Source organism: Misgurnus anguillicaudatus, chromosome 1, assembly GCF_027580225.2.
Source record: "Misgurnus anguillicaudatus chromosome 1, ASM2758022v2, whole genome shotgun sequence".
Taxonomy (NCBI): domain Eukaryota; kingdom Metazoa; phylum Chordata; class Actinopteri; order Cypriniformes; family Cobitidae; genus Misgurnus; species Misgurnus anguillicaudatus.
In genome coordinates, this window is record NC_073337.2 from 2,707,242 (window position 1) to 2,730,598 (window position 23,357).

Genomic DNA, 23,357 nt, shown 5'->3' on the forward strand with positions numbered 1-23,357 from the left:
TTCAATAAGCTCGCGCAACTCTACACCCTTGCTAAATAAAAGAGGCGGAGCGAAGACGCATTAGTTTTATTAAAGTCTAAAGTTTGCACGGAACCCTGGGTTTGTGTTATAAAAACGTTGTGCACAAGCACAACATTAAACATAGCGTACATTAGTATGTGCTCCGTCAAGCATTGTCTTCGTAACTGTGAGTGGCTAACTAATTTGTGAAGTACACAACTTACTGTAAAGCTAATATTAATCAATGACTTCGTAAGGTTCTCTTTATAACGTTATTCTCGTCAAAACTGCAAATGATTCAAGTTTTATGTATTTTGTTCTCTTTGTGTTTTAAAGTTATTATTAATAAGTCAAGTTTACTGTTTAGTGCACTGATATCCAACTAATTTTGGATAATAAAGTTTATTGTTAACTTCTTGCCTATAGTACATATCTTTGTCACATCAATATAAGTGTTGGATCACCACATTTGTGAGTGATCATTGCATTGCATTGTATTTATTCATAGTATATTATGTTAAAGTATATAGTGTATTCTATGTACAGTACTTTAGTATAATATACTGTAGTATGTACTGAACTATAATGTACACATAAAGAATATCGGCCGATATATCGTTATCGGTCTTTTTTTACTCCCTAATATCTGTATCGGCATCGGCCCGAAAAAACGCATATCGGTCAGGCTCTAATTCTTAGGTCGCTGGTTCAAATCCGGCTCGAAGGAATGTTTATGTTTAATTTGCTGTTACTCAAACTGCTCCTTACTCACGGTATATATTACCACAGTACCCTCACAACCCTGTGTAAATTACACTATAATGACCCTTCGATAGCTCAGTTGGTAGAGCGGAGGACTGTAGTTGCTTAAATTGTCATCCTTACGTCGTTGTTTCAAATCCGGCTCGAAGGAATATGTGTGTTTAATTTGCTGTTACTCAAACTGTTCCTTTTTGATGGTATATATATCACCACACTACCCTCACAGCCCTGTGTAAATTACACTTTCATAACCCATCGATAGCTCAGTTGGTAGAGCGGAGGACTGTAGTTGCTTAATATTGTCATCCTTAGGTCGCTGGTTCAAATCCGGCTCGAAGGAATGTTTATGTTTAATTTGCTGTTACTTAAACTGCTCCTTTTTGATGGTATATATCACCACACTACCCTGACAGCCCCTTGTAAATTACACTATCGTGACCCTTTGATAGCTCAGTTGGTAGTGCGGAGGAGTGTAGTTTAGAGCTGCAAATTTCGACTATTTTTTCAACCGATTAATCTATCGATTATTTTTTCGATTAATCGAATAGTCTAAAGATTTTTTTACAAATAATAAATGTAACATCTGCTATTAATGCCAACATTTTATTGAAGCATTTTCTCAATTAAACAAATACACAAACAGTGCCAGTGCCAAGGAAAATATAACAAATCACATAAAAACAAGTCCAACATTAATTCAGCCTAACATAAACAGTGCAAAAGGGGCATTATTCACCTTAAACAAATAAAATATATTAATATTAAAGAAGTAAAATAAAAATAAATCAAACTGAATAATAACTCCTTATTAATATAAAAACATGTCCCGCTCTTTATTGTTCCAGCCCTAGTGCTAATCATAAACTAATGAAAAGTCATCATTAACTACAAAATGACTCACATGAAATCATTGTTTATTAATACATTAACTAAAAAACATGTCATGTTGTACTTAATGATGACTCTTCATTAGTTTATGATTAGTACATGCATTTACTCAGCATTAGTTCAGACTGAAGTAAAAATAAGTTCATTGTGATTCATGAACCCTTATTATGTAACCATTATATTATTACTGTTAATATTATTACTATCAGTAGTAACGTTACTGCATTCTCATTTAGCATCAACTTTAACATTTTACTTTTCTTCCCAGACAGCACGTTCAGTCTTACCGACGTCGGCAATTGGAGGGCACCAGCGGCAAAGTGTCGCTTGGGGTTTTTCCCCTGCACACAGAATAAAAGTAGGTGGGTAAACGATCGGCGCGATGAGTCTGCAGCCGGAGATCGGCAGAGGAACCGCGAGCAACCTTTATGCCGACCGCGCCTCTTTTTTTCTTCACTAGATCTACGCAGTTGTTGGTCCACATCAAGCCGGCAGTGTAAGCGCGAAGGTATGTTGATTAAATATGATTGTGGAAATGTTTTCGATAAACGGATGACAGAAATTGGCGTCGGAGGCAACGTTACATGTTTTTAGACTTGGTTTGTTGTTATAACTGTTGACTTGGGGTGCGTTTCCCAAAACCATAGTTGCTAACCTGTTGTGTTAGCAACTAGTTGGTTGGCAATGGAAAATAAGCAACATGGTTTTGGGAAACGCACCCCTGGTTAGTTATTATTAATATGTTCGCGTATTAAATATTTTTCAGTGAGTTGTTTTAGACATTATTTTTGACGTGAGGGGATCGTTCGGTAAACAGTTAGGTAAACGGTAATAAATTGACGGACTGTCTTTTGTCTACACAAAAATGACATCTGTCATTTTATAATATGGACCCCTTACACTCTAAATGCATTTTTAATGATTTTGTCTAAGTGACATGCTTAAAATTAAAGGCAGCTCTTGTTGTGCGTTTTTATGGTAACGTTAAAAGTAGACCTGTCAATCAAAGAGCTAGTTTAGTACAAGTGCACAGCCACTGTAGACAGTCAGACAAAGTGGTTATTAAGTAATAAAGTGATAGGAAGTAAGTGTTTTTGGACACACACCTATTCATAAAATAGAGCCTTTATTTAACCTTTGTAATTTAGGCAAAATAAAATGTCTTTTCTGTTTTTTTCACTCAGGTAAATACGATGAAGGCATGGCTTGGTGGCCTCCAGAACCTTTTACAGCCCACGTGATCAAATAGCTTGCGCGCGCATTTCGGCCACGGAAGTGTTGTTGTTCCCCAGTGGTTCTCTAACCTGTTAGCAACTCAGAAAGTTTATTAAAACGGTTTTCCAGCATCAAAATGTCTGGTTGTTGCGTTTGGTTGCACTAATATAATATACTAATATATACGTATATATGTATCTGGCCACTTTATATTTGGGCATCTGCTAATGTCTTCTATCCACTCCACTATAGTACACGGATCTGGTAGATGTGTTGAAAAAGTTGATAAGTCAACTTTTTAAAATAACTTTGTCTGTGTTACTTCACTGCTGATTCTTACCATACTTCCGTTGCCAAACTGCGTGCACCTACGTTGCCACATCATCATTGTGTACAAAGAGTAAAAGGGTCTATAAAGACTCATACAAAATACTCCAAAGTTTTTTCAAGAGGACATCACCCAACCCATCTGAAGGATGAAAACAATACTCTTGTTGAATACTACATGAGACAAGTGAGAGTGGGGGGCTATGTTGTTCTGATGTTACTCATTGTACTTTCTATGTTCGATGTGATCAATATGAAAACTAATCTTTGTAAAAACTTTTCATTTACAGACCATCCTGACTTAGATCACCATCACCACCATCATCCCCTGCATCGTGCCCTTCATCAGACACCCAAAATGCACCACAAACATCACAGGCGAAAAAGAAGAAAACGCACAACAAACCTTCCAAAAAACCCTCCTCCCCCTTCCCTCCTACCTATGGCTGGAAACAACATAACAGTTGGCAAGTTGAATTAACTATTTTGACCTTAAAGGCTTATTTTTTTATCTTATTCACTGTATCCCCATAGCTAGATAAGTGCATACATACTCCCTTTCATCTCTGTGCGTGCCGTAACTCTGTCTGATGCACCCACCGCTAGCTTAGCTTTGCACAATGACTTGAAGTAAATGGCCCCAGCCAGCACGCTGCTCCCAATAAGCGACAAAACAATGCCAACTCCTTCCTATCCATATGCTGTGACCTGCACAGCCACAACATGCACAAACAACAAGGTCATGTGAGACACAGCCATCTACTAATCATATACATACAGGGAACTATATTCTCAGAAGGCAAAGCCCGGCTACTTGGGTGCAGTGATTTGCTAGCAGCACCTGAGAAACCCCTGGTGAGGAGCAGAGAGTTCGGTCAGAGTTGTGCAGTTACTCCCCCCAAGTAGCAAGTGCTTCACCTTCTGAGAATATAGTTCCCAGTATGTATACTGTTAAAAGATGGCTGTGTCATGACCTTGTTGTTTGTACACGGTGTGACTAAACAAATCACAACACATAAATAGGAAAATGTTGCTGTTATTTTGTCACTTATTGGGAGCAGCATGCTAGCTGGAGCCATTTACTTCAAGTCTTTATGCTCAGATAGGCTAGCGGTGGGTGCGTCAGACAGAGTTACGGCACGCACAGAGATGAAGGGGTATGTATGCACTTATCTAACTCTGGGGGTTACTGTGAATGAGCTAAAATCCCAAAAAGTCAGCGTGTTCCTTTAAGTTTCCATATGTCCATTAGAAAATTAAAGGGATAGTTCACCCAAAAATGAAAAATAATGTCATTAAGGACTCACCCTCATGTCGTTCCAAACTTGTAAGACCTCCGATGTTTTATGTTTAGTCCGAGAGCTTTCTGACCCTACATTGAAAATCTATGCACGGTATACTGTCCATGTCCAGAAAGATGATAAAGAACATGATCGAGGTTGCCATTTGACATCAGTGGGTCAGTTGGAATGTGTTGAAGCATCCAAAGAGCATCTTGGTCCAAAAGTGACAAATTTATTCAGCATTCTCTTCCATGTCTATTGTGTAGCGCATGTGTCTTACTAAAGTCTTGTGACGCAGATGGCGTTTTATCCTCAGATATGTTTGTGAATTTTTTTCACATTTACAGCATTCGTCTCCCTCAGACTGTAAACGAAGCTCGGGCGCACAAAAAAAAGCGGGGACGCACCTAATAACACATCAGCCACGTTGTACGTCAGCTGCGTCACTGCAGTCATGTGACTTCAGTCTCGTGCGCGTTCAAAACAGAACCGGAAGAGAAGACAATGCTGAATGATGTCGTAATTTTATTATTTTTGGACCAAAATGTACTTTCGATGCTTCAACACACACAACTCTCCCTTTAATTACATGCTCATACTTGTAATTATGCCTGATAAGAATTTGTAATCTTTGTGTTTAAACATTTTTCGAATTTTAATCCTTGTTTTTAAATGGCCATGACAGTGACAAAAAGGAAGCAGCCTTCTCTAGCCCACCCAAGTTTCCATCAAAGGAGCAAGCCTAGTAAGACATTTTATGTGTATAATGCTGCACTTCTCATACAGCGAATATCAGATGTAGATATCTAAGGTGCAAATCTTATGGTTGATGTGCCTTTTTGATCATCTTTCTGTTGTAACCTTTTTTAATCTTCTTGAAGTGTCAGTAAGAAGAAAGCTGGCTAACCCTCCCACCCCTTGTTTAACTCCTCCAGCCCATCCCACATCATTGTAGAGTGAAGGTAAGTGTACCCTATATAGTAAAATGCATCAGGTCCCTAAATTCAAGCAGACACAATGTACTCCACAGGTCCACAGCACATACCATAGTTTTATGTTCCAGAGATATGATTTTTGAGTTTATATTAGTAGTGTGATCAGTAAACCAAGGTTTTCTGTCTTTCCAAGAGACTGCGGTTAATATTCAGAAAGAGGCGCAGAGAACTTAGGCTTTCCTGACTGTAAGCCATTTAAAACGCAGACAATGAAAACACTGACACGTGTGTGTGTGTGTGTGTGTGTGTGTGTGTGTGTGTAGAAATGTGTGGCAATTACTCAGCCCACTGACATTAGTTTATCTAATTGTGATAAACTTGACTTACTGTTCACTCCAATAATTTCGTTTTTCTGTATTTTCTAGTGACACCGAATAATAACGAAGGCCTGTGTGCTTTGCAGCAGCCTCCACGTCACCCTCTTCCAGTGCTCCGTCAGAGGACTAACGATAGTAAGATATTTTACATGTAATGTATGAATCTGCACTTTTTACTCAGAACATCATACTGAGGTAGTAAAACAATACATTTCAGAATAATTCAATAGCAAATGAATTAGGGCCAGATTTTAAAATCAAGCTGGATCTGGGCCATTTGTGTTTTTTCCATTTAAGTGATTACATCAGTGAATGAGGACCTTCTTCGTACTGAATGTAAGTTTCCGTTAAATATGTGATGCATAGACCCTTTTACAGCCCACGTGATCAAATAGTTTGTGCGCGCATTTCGGCAACGGAAGTGTTGTTGTTCGCCAGTTGTTCTAACGTGTTAGCAACTCAGAAAGTTTATTAAAACGGTTTCCCAGCATCAAAATGTCTGGTTGTTGCGTTTGGTTGTACTAATATAATATACTAATATACGTATATATAAAGAGTTTGGTCCCAAATAAACGCCATTTTTGAAAAAAATGAGTTGCTGCCAGAATCAGTATTATATCAGGTCAATATTAAAAAGTAAATTCTTAATTTTAAGCAAAATCCAATATACGCCGTTTTATTCTGTCATCTTTTTTCCCAAAATGCAATAAACGCCACTCCTCCTTTTCTACAGAATGCCATAAATCCGCTCCACAGTTTGCAGCGCACCATTGCAATGTAAACAAACAATGGCGGCGCGTTGAGTACACGGAATACTAGTTTTCCTCATCTACTATGTACTTCGTGATCAACAAACAAACAAAAACAAAATAATACTTTAATAGCATTGATAAACCTGTGATGGTTTTCTGTGACGGGAAAGAAACGTAAGCCATCAACATCTAATAATTTACGCAAGAGACACTCGGGAGACGGGTGCTTGTTTGCCCGGGCCGACAACATCAAGTTTCTGTCATGCAAACACATTGACCCCAGGGGATCTTATGAAAAACTTTCCATAATTTTACTCAAAGTCAACGATAATCGAGCAGGACCAAAACATTTTACAGCTGATCGCTGTGAAACACGTTAAGCGACGATGTCAAGTATAACCGCATCAATGACAGTGTTCTTAATATCACAAAGTAAGTGTTTTGATTAATGCCATTAATGTTTATATTTTTAATTGGTGTATACCACTAGTCAACTAAATGAATAACATGGCAAAGATGAATGCACATTTATAAAGGCTATTGATTCAATAGATTTATAGCATTTTGAATAAAAACTTGTCATGAATTTATTGCATTTTGTGGAAAAAAGAATCTGTTTTTATAATAAATCTTTGAAAATCAAGTTATGGATTTGAAATTTTTTTATGTTTTTATAACCTAAAGATGCTATGTAAAAGTTTGTAACAGAAAATAGTGGTTTTCATCTTGTCACTTTCTTGGTATAGAAAACACGTTTTTAACAAAATTTGTCAAAATGGATTTATTGGGTTTTGGAACCAAACTCTTTATATGTATCTGGCCACTTTATATTTGGCCATCTGCTAACGTCTTCTATCCACTCCACTATAGTACACGGATCTGGTAGATGTTTTGAAAAAATTGATAAGTCAACTTTTTAAAATAACTTTCTCTGTCTGTGTTACTTCACTGCTGATTCTTGCCATACTTCCGTTGCCAAACTGCTCGTGCATACGTTGCCACGTCACCATTGTGTACAAACAGAAAAAGGGTCTACTGGGTCTTTAAACTTGTGGCTGTAAGCGCACTTGAAAAGTTTGAGAGCAAAAAGCCTACATACTGTTTAGCAGTTTCACAATCTAATTTTATCATTTCATAGTGACAACCGTTAATTGGCAGCAGGAAGATGAATATGAAGGGCTGGGCTCTCCTGAACATAAGCTGTTTAGCATGCAGATCAAGAACACACTGAGACAGGCACACACACACAATACACAGCGCACACACAGCACAGTCCTACATAAAATGGGGAATGACAAATGACAGAAAAAGTTTTAGAACCACTGCTGTGGGGTCACTTATTTAGCTCTGTTAGTTGGACCTGGGTGATGCTGTTCTTTGTGTAACGGGACTTTTTCTGTATTTCCTAGTGCCACAAGATGATTGGCAGCAAGACACACCCAGTGATGAAGGGATGTGCTCTCCTTAAATCACAGCCTATTCATCAGGTACTCCTGAGTAATTCAATTCAATTCAATTCAATTTTATTTATATAGCGCTTTTCACAATACTCAATTGTTTCAAAGCAGCTTTACATTAATAGAAGCAGTAAAAGCACAGAAAAATGACAGATAGCACAACATAATACACAATAGCATAAGCTGTCAAATCAGCTGAGGCTATGACTCGACATTATGAACGAGCGTATTACTAATGTAACGTCTAGGAGAAGATGCTAAATTAAGCCCAAGCAGGCTACCTCCCCGGGGTAAAAAACCCCCTAGGAGAAAAAAAACAAAAACCCCGGGTTGTTGAGCCGAGGAAAAAAAAATAAAAAGTCCTAGGAGGGAAAACCCTTGGGAGATATATATGTATATAAACACATATAAACGGATAAGGAGATTAAGCGGGGATTAAGCGGGGTTTAAGCGGGTTCTGCCGGTGGTCGTTGGTCAGGCATCAGCTGGGCATCACAGTGATGGACGACCAGTAGATCAGAGGTGAGTCGACTTTCACATCTACCGGAACTGGGTCTGTTTGTCCCATTGTCCTCAGGGTCGAGGACAGGACAGGGAGAGAAAAACAAAATCATATTAGCGTAGGGGCCGTTCACATGTAATGCAAGTGTCACACAGTGATGTGGTTTAATCAGCTTAGTTTCAGACAGACTAACTATTGCGGCATAATTATATTATCCACAGTTGAGGATTTTGCAAATTGGGGGCCCACTGCGACGGTATAGATGGTAACTAAGGGTCACCTTCTGATTTTTAAGAGAAAGAGAAAATGAAACCTGTCGACCCGTTTGACTAAGGCCTGTAACCCCACTGTCGTCGTTAATGCAGGTTCAGTGGCAAACGGGTCTATATTGCATGCTATTTACAAGATCATGAGAAAACGCCAACATCGCAACCTGACCATACGTGCCAACCCGTTTGACTAAGGCTGGAGGCCCCACTGACGACGTTAATGCAGGTTCAGTGGCAAACGGGTCTGTATGGCATACTATTCACAAGACACAAAAAAGCGCCAACATCGCAACCCGACCATACGTGCCAACCCGTTTGACTAAGGCTGGAGGCCCCACTGACGCCGTTAATGCACGATCAGTGGCAAACGGGTTTGTATGGCATACTATTCACAAGAACACGAAAGTTCCAAAATCGCAATCCGACTATACGTTAAGATAAGGTTTTTATTTATTTATTTGGTTGGTCTGTTTTATGACCGCGAGTGCTTTGTTCGGTACAAATAACTATTTCGAGTTAAGTACTTTTACTAGACAAATTATGCGAATGCTTTGTTGAAGAGAAAAGTTTTAAGTCTATATTTAAAATTATCGACTGTGTCTGATTCTCGGACATCGGTTGGTAAATCATTCCAGAGCTTAGGGGCTAAGTAGGAAAATGACCTTCCACTTTTAGACACTTTTGATAGTCTAGGGATAATCAAGAGACCAGAATTTTGTGACCGTAGTGTGCGTGATGGATTGTATTCTGATAGTAATTCTCTAAGGTATGAGGGTGCTAGGCCATTTAAAGCTTTGTAGGTGATTAGTGATATTTTAAATTGTATGCGATATTTAACTGGTAGCCAGTGTAAAGATGCCAGAATTGGGCTTATGTGGTCGTACTTTTTAGATCGAGTAAGTACCCTTGCGGAAGCGTTTTGAACTAGCTGAAGCTTGTTTACTTGATTTGCATGGCATCCCCCGAGTAGCGAGTTACAATAGTCTATTCTAGAGGTCATAAAAGCATGGATAAGCTTCTCTGCGTCAGATGTAGACAGTATATGGCGTATTTTCGAGATATTTCTAAGGTGGAAGAAAGCTGTACGGCAGACGTTGGCGATATGACTATCGAAGGATAAGTTGCTGTCGAACATCACACCTAAGTTCCTTACCGTGGAAGATGGCACCACAGTGCAGCCATCTATGTGCAACGTGTAATCTGACATATTATGTTTGTAGCGATTCGGTTCAATAATAAGTATCTCTGTCTTATTGGAGTTCAGCTTAAGAAAGTTATGTGCCATCCAGTCACTAACATCGCTAAGGCAGTCTGTTAGCTTAGAAAACGTGTGTGTTTCGCTGGGATGTGAGGAGATGTAAAGCTGGGTATCATCCGCATAGCAGTGAAAACTTATGTTATGTTTCCTGATAATGTCTCCTAGAGGTAACATGTATAACGAGAACAGGATAGGACCTAAAACCGATCCCTGCGGTACACCGTATTTAACCAGGGAGTGATATGACTCTTCCTCGTTTACATAAACAAAGTGATAGCGATTGGTTAGATACGACCTAAACCATGCTAGCGCCTGACCACTGATACCAACATAGTTTTCTAGTCTACTGAGTAAGATTGTATGATCTATTGTGTCAAAGGCTGCACTAAGGTCTAATAATATAAGAATTGAGATTTCACCACGATCGGATGTTAATAGGAGGTCATTTGTAACTCTAAGCAACGCTGTCTCTGTGCTATGGTGGGGCCTGAATCCTGATTGGAACTTTTCATATGTACTATTATTTGTCAAAAATGTGCGTAACTGGCTTGCCACTACCTTTTCTAATATTTTCGAAAGAAAAGGGAGATTTGAGATTGGTCTAAAGTTATTAAGCTCTCCCTGATCAAGCTGTGGTTTTTTAATCAGCGGTTTAATAACTGCTAGTTTGAAAGATGTTGGAACGTATCCTATTTCTAGCGATGAGTTAAAGATATTTAGAACCGGGGTTGACACTACAGGAAATACCTCTTTAAGTAGTTTTGTGGGAACGGGGTCTAATATACAGGACGATGATTTGGATGACGTTACTAGTTTAGAGAGCTCTTCTATTGTAGTAGGTTTAAATGAATCAAGATGTTCGTGTGGTAGTCTAGTGTTAAGTGAACTAACGGGTAGAGTGGTGGCTGCCTGTGTAGCTACGATGTTTTCCCTTATAGCCGTAATTTTGTTAGAAAAGAAGTTCATGAAGTCGTTACTATTGTGTTGGAGTTTACTATTGGTATCTGTTTGTTCTTTGTTTCTAGTCAGTTTTGCAACGGTGCCAAAGAGGAAACGAGGGTTATTATGATTCTCATTTATAAGCTTGCTAAGATAGGTAGATCTGGCGGTTTTAATAGCCTGTCTGTAGTGTTTAACACTATCTTTCCATGCTGCACGCCATACTTCTAATTTTGTGCTTCTATAATTTCTTTCCATTTTCCTAGTTGCCTTTTTAAGAGCTGCGGTGTGATGATCATACCATGGAGCTGGCGGCTTTTGTTTGATTCTTTTTTTTCGAATGGGAGCAACGGCATCCAATGTGTTAGAACAGACATTGTTTAGGTTTTCTATTACAATATCTAGATCATCACAGTTATCTGCATGTTTAATTTGGGACAGGTCTGGAAGAGTGCTAATAAAGCTATCTTTAGTGGTGGAAATTATTGTTCTGGCTAATCTGTAGCATGTTGTGGATTGAGTGATCATATCTAGAAGTACAGTGTATGACACAAGGTAATGGTCAGAAACTGCATCACTCTGAGGTGATATTTTGATGTCATTAATATTAAGCCCGAGTGACAGAATTAAGTCTAATGTGTGCTTACGAGTATGCGTTGGCCCTGTCACGTTTTGTCTAATATTGAGAGAATTTAGAACATCCATAAACGCACGTCCTAAAGCATCTTTATGGTTATCCACATGAATATTAAAATCACCAACGATAAGAGCTTTATCTACAGTGACTACAAGCTCAGACAGAAAATCTGCTATTTCTTTAAGGAAATCTGCATGGTGGCCCGGAGGTCTATAGATTGTAGCTAAGGCAAAAGAGAGCTGTTTGTGGTTACGATCAGTTATTTCCATATTTAACAACATTAGTTCAAATGATTTAAATTTTAGTTCAGATTTTTGGTTTACTTTAAAAATTTTGTTGTATATTGTAGCTACACCACCCCCTCTCCCCTTTAACCTAGGTTCGTGCCTACAATAATAGTCTTGTGGGGTGGATTCGTCCAAACCAATGCAGTCGTCTGCTTTAAGCCAGGCCTCTGCCAAACAGAGCGCATCCAAGCCCTGGTCACCAATTATTTCATTAACAATAGGTTCTCCACTGGCAAGCGATCTAATGTTAAGAAGGCCGAATTTTAACATTCGAGGTTCATCTTGTAATGTATTGTTTTCTAATTTTATGTTGGTCAAATTTGTACGTGATGTGGCAAGCGGCGCTCTGCATCTGCCCGCCCGGGGAACAGACACAGCCGAAATGTGCCGATACTCCGGCAAGATCGACTCGAAGTTCTGGGATATATGTGATCCAGACATATCACGCCAGCCAACAGACGGACAGTCAAGCTGATCCGTCTGTTTCCTGACCTGGGCCCTGGATAGTCATACTATATCAGAATTAAGAATATTAATCAGATTTCTGGTGAGTATAGCACTTCCTTCTGATGTCGGATGAAGGCCATCTCGGGTTAGGAGAAATGGTCTACCCCAGAAATGCTTCCAATTGTCTATAAACCCTACATTATGCTGAGGGCACCACTTTGACATCCAGCCATTGAGAGACACTAATCTACTATGTGTTTCATCTCCCCGGTAGGCGGGGAGGGGACCAGAGCATATTACATTGTCTGACATTGTTTTTGCAATTTCACACATCTCCTTAATATTATCTTTGGTGATTTCCGACTGTCGGAGTCTGGTGTCATTTGTTCCGGCGTGAATAACAATCTTAGAAAACTTCCGTTTAGCATTAGCCAGCACTTTAAGTTTGGATCTAATGTCAGACGTTCTGGCTCCCGGTATACAGTCGACTAGGGTGTTTGGTGCCTCAATGTTAGTGTTCCTGAGTATAGAATCTCCAATGACCAGGGCACTTTTAACAGGTGTTTCAGCTAGTGTATTCCTTAGGGGATCGAATCTGTTAAAAAGTACCGTAACGGTATGGGTCTTAGATGGACGCCGTATATGACTATGCCGCCTGACAGTCACCCAGTTAGACCGCCGACTTGACTCTGATGTCGGAACCGAGCCATGTGTATTATGATAAACACTATGCGCGCTCGATACAGTATTTATAGTGTTTACATTAGCATCTGATGTCGGAACACTATGTGCGCTCGATACATTGTTTGTAATGTTTACATTAGCATCTGATGTCGGAACCGAGCCATTAGTCTTTTCGCTCGATACAGTATTTACAACAGTAACATTAGCGGTTTTGTTATCCTCAACTAGCGTTCGGATGCGCGATTCTAGTTCAGCAACCTTCTCAGTTAATCTTAATACTTCAATACACTTAGTGCATGTAAACCCATCTATGCTAACGGCAGAAGCTAAACTATACATGTAGCAAGTAGTACATGTTACAATAACAAGCGGAGTCTTACCGCTTTCATGCTGGGCGATGGCGTCTTTGTTTACCCGAACGCGCTCCGCGGAGCTGCATCGCGTTGGTGGTTTGGTTGTGGTACGCCTCAGTCGCCTGCGAACGTCTGGGTCCAGGGTGATGTTGGGCATGCTGAATCTGCGAAGGCCGGGCAGCGGCTCCTCCACAGCTTCCCGATCGCTTTCATGTTGGGCAATGGCGTCTCCGTTCACTCGCTTACGGTCCGTAAAGCTGCATCGCGTGGAGTACTCGTTTGTCGCATTCCTCGGTCGCTTGTGGACGTCCGGAGACATGGTGAAGTGGGCGCTGTAGCTCGCGTTGGATCTGCTCAAACCGATCAACTCCTTCGTAGCTTCCCGCTCAGGCGAGGACAGGTCAGAAAAGCATATATCAGATGAATCCGCCATTAGATCGGAAAATGCTAGCTTCAGTCGGCAGCGTTTGTTGAAGCTAGCGGGCTATATGCTAACACTGTGGGTGTTTATTAGTGATAAATAGTTTCACGTGGTAGTACTGCTCAATAATCCTCACGGTAAAGTATTCCTAGGTAAAACTTAATATATAAATAGGAATAAGATAGTAAAAAAAAGGCTTTTAGATGAAGAACTCGACGGAGCTCCGATGCACGATCTGTTCAGCGTGAAAACCGGAAGTCACGTCAGAGAGCAAAGCGTCACTGCACTGTAGCTGGTTGCGGGGTGCTGCTCGGCGAGTGTCTCAATTCCATTGCTCGGCGAGTGTCTCAACACATTGTAGTAAGTCCTACAATGTGTTGAAACAACATGATTTTATTTTTTGCAAAATGCTCTGACTTTTCTGAATTGTCTTTTTAGAAACCATCCACGAAGATATATAGACTTTTGTGCTGTCTTATTTTTTTCTGTTGCTTATTACATTATTACATTTTTTTAGGTGCTGTGTTAAGAAATCCTGCCTACAAAGTTCCACTGAGGCTGATATAAAGATGACTGTGAGAAACTGGCTGCGGCTGTCTGAGCAGAGCCAGGAATGGGGGCAGCAAAGGCGGGACAAGCAAGCATCTTAAGTGAAATAATTGATTGGACTGATTCTGGAGTATGACTTATTCTGGAGGGAATTTCTTATTTTTGTTGCAGTTTGCTATGGGACGGTTTCAAGGACAGGGATTAGACTAGTTCTAGACTAAAATAAATGTAAGAGCTGTCCAAACTGAAAACAACTTGCACTGACATATCATAAAATACATCAGTGTCTTTTGTGATGCTTCAAAATGCACACAAGTAATGTTTTTATTAAGACATGTTATTAAAACTAGTTATATTTCAGAATTAAACTAAGGCCTAGTCCCGGTTTAAGATAATCCCTGTCCGGGAAACCACCCCAAAGTGTAATTTGTGGAGTGTTAAAATAAATGAAACTGCCTTTGCAAAAACAAAGTAAAAAAAAATTTCCAGATGCCCTTCTGTTTTGTTATTTCTCCTGGAAAACTCACTGATCCATTTTTTTCTGTTAGACTGACATTTACCAGGTTGTCATATTGTGTATGAAATACACCCTACACATAACAATCACTTATTTTCAATTTAAACTTTTTTTGTCATAAAACCTGGCAACTCAAAAGGAAGCGGCTGCAGACTGCGCAGCCACGGACGGAGTCTTGCATGCAAGTGGGCTAGTTGCCTACTTCTCCACTAGCTCTTGTCAAATTGTTAGGGAAGAAATTTTATGATTAACACAACATAAACTGTTATTGAGGGTTGATTGTTGTTGATACACAATATGAAATGAGTTAGCCTGCAGGGGTCTCCAACATTGTGAGCAAGGGCTACAACAATATGTATAAAACAATCTGGAGGGCTACTTTTTTATTTATTCTACTCAAAACTTTTTTGTTTTACTTACTGATTTTATTTTATTTTACTTTTTGATATGTTTTAGTATTGTTTAATATGTTAACATACGTAAACCAAGCCAAGTTAATATAAAACATATGTATGTAATAAATAAATATTACAATTGAGACTAATAGAATGTGCTGGCACCATGGAGACCCCTGGCCTAAACAAATCAATTATATAACGGTGGGATCCTGACGCCTCGCTCCCTTTAACACTGGAACAGCTGCTTTATAAGCATGCCTTGACGTTTACAGCGATGCAGCCGAAAATCAGCTGTGTTCAATGGGAGAGCGAAGCGGATCGCGCCGCATATAGGCAGGGCCGCATTAAGAGCTCACTGGGCCCCGGGGCTATGAATTACTGCAGCCCCCCCCCCAACACCACTTTAGGTCACCAACTACAGAGAGAACACATTTTTCTAAAACACTGCTGAAGTTGTTTTACATAAATATAATCTATAATAATTCAGAATAACAGTTGCACGAAAAAAGCTGTTAGATTAACACTAACCTGTAAACATGACTTGCTAATAGCGAATATAGGGGTGGGCGATGAGCTAAATGTTTTATCATTATACGAGTCATTTTATCTAACAATAATGATATACTTCACAGTCAAGTTATATTACTTTTAATAAGAATTTTATCATATGGAAATTTAATGCCACTAACATTTCAGAATTCTTTTGACCAATTTCCATATCACAAAAAATAATAGTCACTTAAGAAAATAATCTCAAGCTTACTGATGACAAGAGTTACAATTAATAACAATAGAACAAAGGCACACAAGAAATCGACCTACTTGAAAAACTTAAAGCACTGAATAATATTATATTGTGTAAAGTAATCAAATATACAGTACCTATCTTTCACTATAAATTCAACATTCATTCTTATTTATTTTACAAAAGTGATTCAGTCAATGGCAGTAAATTACTTTATTTCTGATGTTTGATTTATTTATTTATTTATTTATATTTATTTAATGTTTATTTGACAGGGACAAATGGATAAAACATTGCTTTATAAAAAATACAAAGTAGATTCCATGCATACAGGTTTATAGCCAAGACTAATTTGCAACCCCTGTCCCTGGCTTGTAAGGTTAAAACAGAGATTACAGAGTATTGAAGCACAAATTTATAGCTATTAAAATATATACAATAAATACATCAAATACATCAAATAAGATGTGGGCTTAAATAGATGTAGTAGTCACTACACAGAATCTAAACAAATTTATACATTAAGTTGTAGCCTGTATAATCAGCGTTCACAAAGTTGTTTCAGTTTTAGCCATTGCTTTAAATGTGTATTAAAAACCTTGAGTCCTTTCAGTGTTTTAATTTCTGATGGTAAAGCATTCCACCATTTTATGCCATTTTAAAGTGATGTCTGACCAAATGTCTTTCTACGGTTTGCGACTATACAGCATATACAGTGAGGCGCGGCTTTTTATATTGCTAAGCAACCACCGAGTAAGCTGTCTTGTCAATCAAATATTGACGCGTGAGCGCTCTTTTACTGTTAACTGTCATATTAGCAGAAACTTTAAAAATAGGACGCTTGCTCTGACCTTGTTTGAGGGTGAGAGGTGCACAAAGACGCAGGAGAAAGTGAGCGAGTGGAGTCCGGTTCTTCAAAGCCCTTGTAAACTTCCCTTACCACAACGTAAGGCCCGCCTGTCCCCTCATTCGATTGGACAATGCGCCCGACGCGAATGTCGTCGGGCGTTTCTCCGCTCTCAGCGCTTCTTCAAAAGCGCGTGCTGCGGCTGGCGGCAAAAAACTAATTTGTAGGGGGCGTGGTAAGGCTTTGGCAATCAGATGTCTAGTAGCAGTCAATCTGCTTCACAGCCAATCACGGGCCCCCTACTTGTTCGGGCCCCGGGGCTTTAGCCCCGCCTAGCCCTATGGTTAATGCGGCCCTGCATATAGGTCATAATAATTAGGGCGGGTTTAAGTTGGCTCACGGTCGGCGATCATTCTAATGCCACCATCTTCCCGATGTCTTGCCTATTAGCTACCGATCTCCATAAGACATCTCACCGAGGCACTTTATGTCGGGCAAGTACATGCGCCCCAACGTCGGTAAGAGCTAAATTGCTGTCTGGGAGAGTCAGTTACTCCGGAAACAGACACCGAGTATAAGTTACCTTTGCTTCTGAAACAGGCTTGACTTACCCCGCTGTCTCGGGTTTAACCTACCCCTCATTTTGAAATGGTAAATTCAGAGTTTCCCTCATTTCAGGTTTAACATACTCAGAGTTTTCACTAAACCATCTTTCTGAAACGTGCCCCTGCAAAAGTGCTTACAAGATCGAAGGAGTATGATCATATAAGCCCTGTCAAGTATTGCATACATTTTAAAACATTGCTAATAACCTACTGTATAAACTAAAGCCTTGAATGATCTTGCACCCAGTGTTGGGAAAGTTCACATTCTACATGAACTAGTTCAGTTCACAGTTCACAAATTTTAAAATGAACTAGTTCAGTTCATAGTTCATATTTCCAAATTTTGACCTAGTTCACAGTTCCAAAAATGAACTAATTTATAGTTCTTTTTCCCCATATTATTTTTTTTTTTAAATATTGCCATTATAGCCCATATAGAACCACAGACAGGAATTATTTTATCAGTTTTAACACTGAAGCTAAATGCATCAGATTTCATCTTCATATCCAACTTTGAACCCTTATCCAACCAGGGTTTACGAGCATTGACTGTCTTTTAATTTTTGTATTTGCTTGCACATACCTTGAAAGGCTAGCCGGTGCTTCAAGGGGGTTTTCCGGGCGAGAAGCGCTGCGAGGCGTTGCGTGTATGACAATTTGCAGGTATTGCACACCGCACGTGCACGTTAAATAGCGTGACCTTAGTCAAAGTCTATTTCAAGATCCAGAATATGCTTAAGCAGCCTTTGTTAATCGTTAACGATTTAGGACAAATATAATGTTATTTAATGTTAAACTATGTGAGTGGCGCGGCAGGGATTTGGATAGCAGCGTCCAGTCAGTGTTGTTTTGATGACGTATGCAGCCTGGTGGCAGTGTTGCCAGATTGGGTGTTTTTTCCGCTAAACATTAAGGCCTGTTTACAGTGTGTTTTAGACGGGTTTTCGCCTGGAAGACTCTATAGAAATCTGGCACCCTACTGAATGACGTTAAAGTGAGAGAACGTGCCGTTCACAAGCCCCAGAATAAACGAGTTCATTTTGCGTTCATCAGGCAGTAATACAGTACGTTCAGTTCACGTTCGCCCAAAATATGAACTAGTTCATGAACTTTCGTTCAATGAACTCGTTCAGGCACAACACTGCTTGCACCTCCGTATCTTCATGAGCTACTATATGAGTACAATCCATCGCATTGCGCTTGCAGCATTTTGTTCTCGTCATTGTCCCTAGAATATCAAAATCTTCTAAAGGTGTTAAGTCCCTTGCAATGTCCGAGATTTAGACACACTCGATTAGTTTAAGTCTAAACTAAGACTCCTCTCTTTAACCAAGCATTCACCTAATTCAGCTCCTATACATACTTATGCCGCAACAGTTAGCTTGACTGGAACCGAGCACACACACACACATCTATAATACTGTATAACTGTATTTCTTTAAAATTATATGTGGTGGCTTCTTCACTAATAGCGCCTTGCTTCTGCTTCACCGCGGACATCTGAGACAGACGATTTCAATTCCAGTTCGGTCTAATGCCCCCCCCCCCACTGATCCAGCTGATGCCCATTCTCATTCTGCCAAATTGATGACTGCCCAGTGACATCTGATAATTTTCTTGTGCACTTGTAGTGATGTTAAATTCTATATTATAGAATTTTATATAGCGTATATACTGTATAGTATATACTAATTTCTATAATGTATTACTTTAATAGCAGTATGGTGCAGATGCAATTAGTTACCCTGTGGCTTTTTCCTCTGTTACGGCTAAAGCTGTGTTGTGGATTGCAGCTGTACCCCCCTTAAAGGGACACCATGAAAGTCAGAGTGTTTTTTTTCTACGAAGCGATCCCCCAGTGTCTGCTAGTAAATGCTTTCAAACACACTCTCGTTAAAACTAACTGTTGTCCCTCACCACCCAGCTGATCAGTTGTCAGCTCCGCAGAGGAACCGGCTATTTCAAAAATGCTTCTTCCCCGGCTCTGCCATTATACACACCTTTGCAACAATTGCTAGCTGGGTTTCATTAGCCTGCCTCTGTGATAGGGATGCTTGCCGTAAACTGATCCTGCTTCTTGCGATATCTGAGACTTTGCAAGACTGAAGGACACGGGTAGGATTCACCGAACTTGCAAGTGGGTTATTCTTCCTACAGGCAGTAGGGGCGGGCGAGAGTGTCTTCATTCCCCCTGTAATTAGTCATTTAACCATACCAACTTACGAAGATGATTAAATAACATGAAAACGTTGCCTGGTGTCCCTTTAATTCAATCATGATATTCTTCTGGTGCATCTTATGATCATTACTTTGATCCCATGGATTCTGGTTTCAAACTGGATGTTCAAGTGGGGCTTCAATGTCTCATTATCTCAAGACTAAAAGATCATTATTCACAGCCTTTGACTACACAGCTAATATATGCATAAAATAGCTCAAATACATGTTTGTAAAATGTTTGAATATTTTCATGGGACAACACAAATACATAATGGTTAAATCATTTGTACAAATAAATGGTTATATTCACATAGATTATACTTGATTCCTTTATATTCCTTCTTCCCTGGGAGTGGCTGAGAAGGAATGTCTTGAGTCAGTAAATGATTATGTGGTGACAGTAGCTGAGAGCTTGTCTATTGTAGCAGAAGCTGTGAAAACACATCAAATGAGAGCCTCAAGAAGCCCCCAAAAAAAGCTTTGATTCAAGTCTCCCACCAGTTTTATACAGAAGGAGAACTAGTTTGGGTGAAAAATATGGCGCGCAACCGGTGTTTAAGTCAGAAATAAAGACATTTTATAGGCCTATTTGTTGTCCTTGAACAAGTTACTGAGGTTTTGTATTAAAAAACTTGAGTCTGAATTTTAATCATCTTAAGGCACATATTTCTAAGTCGTATGCATGGATGGCGGAGTTACGCACTGGCAGAGGAGACCAAATGTCAGTTGGGGAAGAGGAAAGGAGTAGGCTGCCTCCTGACTCTGTGCTGCCTCCTGATTCTGTGCTGCTTCCTGATTCTGCACTGACGCATGATCCTGTGCAACTGCCAGACTCTGTGCTGCCTTCTGATCCTGTGCTGCCTCCTGATCCTGTGGTACTGCTTGACTCTGTGCTGCCTCCTGATTCTGCACTGACGCATGATCTTTTGCTACTGCCTGACTCTGCAATGCCTCCTGATTCTGTGCTACTGCTTGACTCTTTGCTGCCTCCTGATTCTGCGCTGACGCATGATCCTGTGCTACTGCCTGATCCTGTGCTACTGCCTGTCTCTGCACTGATGCATGATCCTGTGCTACTGCCTGACTCTGCGCTGACTCCTGATTCTGCCTTGATGCATGATCCTGTGCTACGGCCTGACTCTGCACTGACCTTTCTGTCCCTGACTTGCTGTAGGTCTTTATGCTGGATGAAGTGGCGTCAGCTACTGGAGACAGATCTAATATATGACCCTCTTTGTCATGTAATTTTTAGTTGCATCAAATAATACTATTAAAGAGTAAAAGTCAAGGATCACACAGACACACTGTTAACAGAATTTTCTTTGTCTGATTTATTATATTCTGCAGAATAGTCTCTCACCCTCTGTAAGCATAAGTAAAAATGAGAGCCCCGTTCACAAGGTTGAACACATATTTATAGCAAGATACTGAAAAGTAGATAGTCATCCCATCTCCGCCCATGAACCAAAGATCGTCATTCTATTCCAGCGTTACTTAGAAAATAACCTTCAATTTATCAACATATCAGTTGAAGCACATCTAGTAATATAGAAGAAATTATTTTGTTCTCAGTGAACTCTTTACTGGTTTTCTAACTTGTTTATGATACGTTACTTATCTGATACACTTAGCCCCCTTTATCTTATCTGATAGGACTTTGTATAATGTTCTAGTCCTTGGACATTTTACTGCTGAAAAGACAAAAAGAACAAAAATCTTCACAAGAGCAAAAGAACAGGATTTTGTATATAACAATTGTAAGTTCATAAACTATAATTAAAAAAAAAAATCTCCCACTACACTCTTCATTATACTAATATCATATATATGAACATCATGAGACTTATATTATGGTTTAGGTTTATAGTTTAATATTAATTTTAGGGGTTTGGTATTTATTTTTAGATGTACGTTCCTACATGTTCTCTCCATTGATGCCCGAAGTGGGTTGTAAATGTGTGGTGTGACACTCACCTGGCTCCGTCATAGTTGGACGGATGCTAGGTAAAGATATGTGGTTGTGATCTCCCGTCCAATAGTGTCCCCTGACGAAAGAGGAGGATAAGGATGGTTCAGCTCTTTGTGCCCTCTTTTGGCCTAGAGATGGAGGGAACTGCTCTTAATAATGTTGTGTACTTCTGGCTTTTAGCCAGTGGCAGAACAGAATTAACTGAACAAAATATTCTCCAGACGGCCCTTCACCAGGGGAGGGAGTTGTGTGGTCACCATCTCTCAAAGACCTATGACCTCCAACTTCACCGCCCTCAGGCCACTTACTCTTGCATTTTCCACCAGGTTTTGCTGGGACCTGGACGGACTGGGTGCTCTGCCTGTGCCTGTCTCCAAGACACTGCTTGGGCTCTCGACCGCATTGCCCAAGAGGTCATTTAGAAGCAGAATTGAGTTCACCTGGCATCCCTTAATGCCGACCAGACACACCAAGAGATGGATTTTCTGGTGGGGGGAGTTACTATGTCTATTTGTGCAGTGAGGTCTACCACCTAGTTAGCTTCGCATGCACTACTAAAAGTGTCGTACCACAACCTAGTTAGCTCCCCATTCACTACTAGAAAGAAAGGCCAAAGCACTGCAGACACAGTTGCATCCACGAGTCGCCCCGAGAAACCAATCATTCTGGGAAAAGACTCTTTTTAGGTACTAAAACCAAAGAGAGATGCCAGTATCACTTCAAATAACAACAAACCACTCTGCACCAGGCACCTAATTATACTCCCCCGGCAGGGCATGGCTGGTAGATGCAAATACCGCATGCCAATGTGCATTGTCTATTTTTGTAACACTCTCTCTAGCGAGTTCCCAATTCGTTGGCCATCAACATTATATCAAAGTGACCTACTGAAAGGGAACCATGGTTGCAACCTTATATATTAAATAACAAATAAGGTTGTGTAAACACCCATGTGGGACCCAAAAGGGTTGCATGTGGGCTGATGTGTGGGGCCCACATGGACAATCCAACTGGGACCCAGCTAATTTGTTCTCAGTTTCCATGGAGGCCCCACATGTTAGCTCAAACGGGCTGATGATGGGCCCTTGATGGGCTCCATATAGGGCCCATATGGGTTTACCAGGTAGCTCCCATTTGGTGCCTACAGGAGTTTTTCTACATAAGTTAGTGATGGGACCCAGCCAAACCTAGATGGGCTAATGATGGGCTTCATAGGGGGCCCATATGGGTTAACCAGGTAGCTCCAGTTTGGTGCCTATAGGAGTCTGTCTACAAGGGTTAGTCATGGGACTCAGCTAGGTCTTATGCAGGTCTCTTATGGGCCACAACAGGTATACATACGGGGTGATTTATTTGTCCATTTGAGTTACCTTATTTTACAGTAAACCCCTAAATACATCATCACATTTAATCAATTATAATGCTATTCAATAAACAGAAATCAGTGGTTCACACTTTTAAAGAAACTTTATTTGGAATAATTTAAACATGCTGATTATAACATAAACATTTACAACTTTATTAAATGCAAATATTTAAACAATAAAGTTAATGTTAAGCTACTGAGCAACCCCTCCTTGGCAAGCAGACAGGCAGAGTAACTACTCCAAATGTAGTTATTTTATTCAAGACAAAGACAAGACAAAAGACAACACAAGACAGTAAAAAGGTAATCTTCAAACAGAATAATCCACAGAAAGAAAATAAACACGAG

The 23,357-nt window shown here is 40.0% G+C and overlaps 1 long non-coding RNA gene across 4 annotated transcripts; it reads left to right on the forward strand.

Moving 5' to 3' along the window:
• Positions 1–1,953: 1,953 nt before the first annotated feature.
• On the forward strand, positions 1,954–14,836 carry LOC141369455 (uncharacterized). 4 transcript variants are annotated; one of them, XR_012373165.1, is made up of 9 exons: positions 1,954–2,158; positions 2,835–3,379; positions 3,483–3,659; positions 5,161–5,220; positions 5,357–5,437; positions 5,604–5,656; positions 5,836–5,922; positions 7,949–8,036; positions 14,311–14,836. It is a non-coding gene; the product is annotated as an uncharacterized lncRNA (long non-coding RNA). The 4 variants fall into 4 exon arrangements; XR_012373176.1 differs by having other exon boundaries at positions 7,949–8,026; XR_012373178.1 differs by having other exon boundaries at positions 2,835–3,265.
• The last annotated feature ends 8,521 nt before the right edge of the window (positions 14,837–23,357 follow it).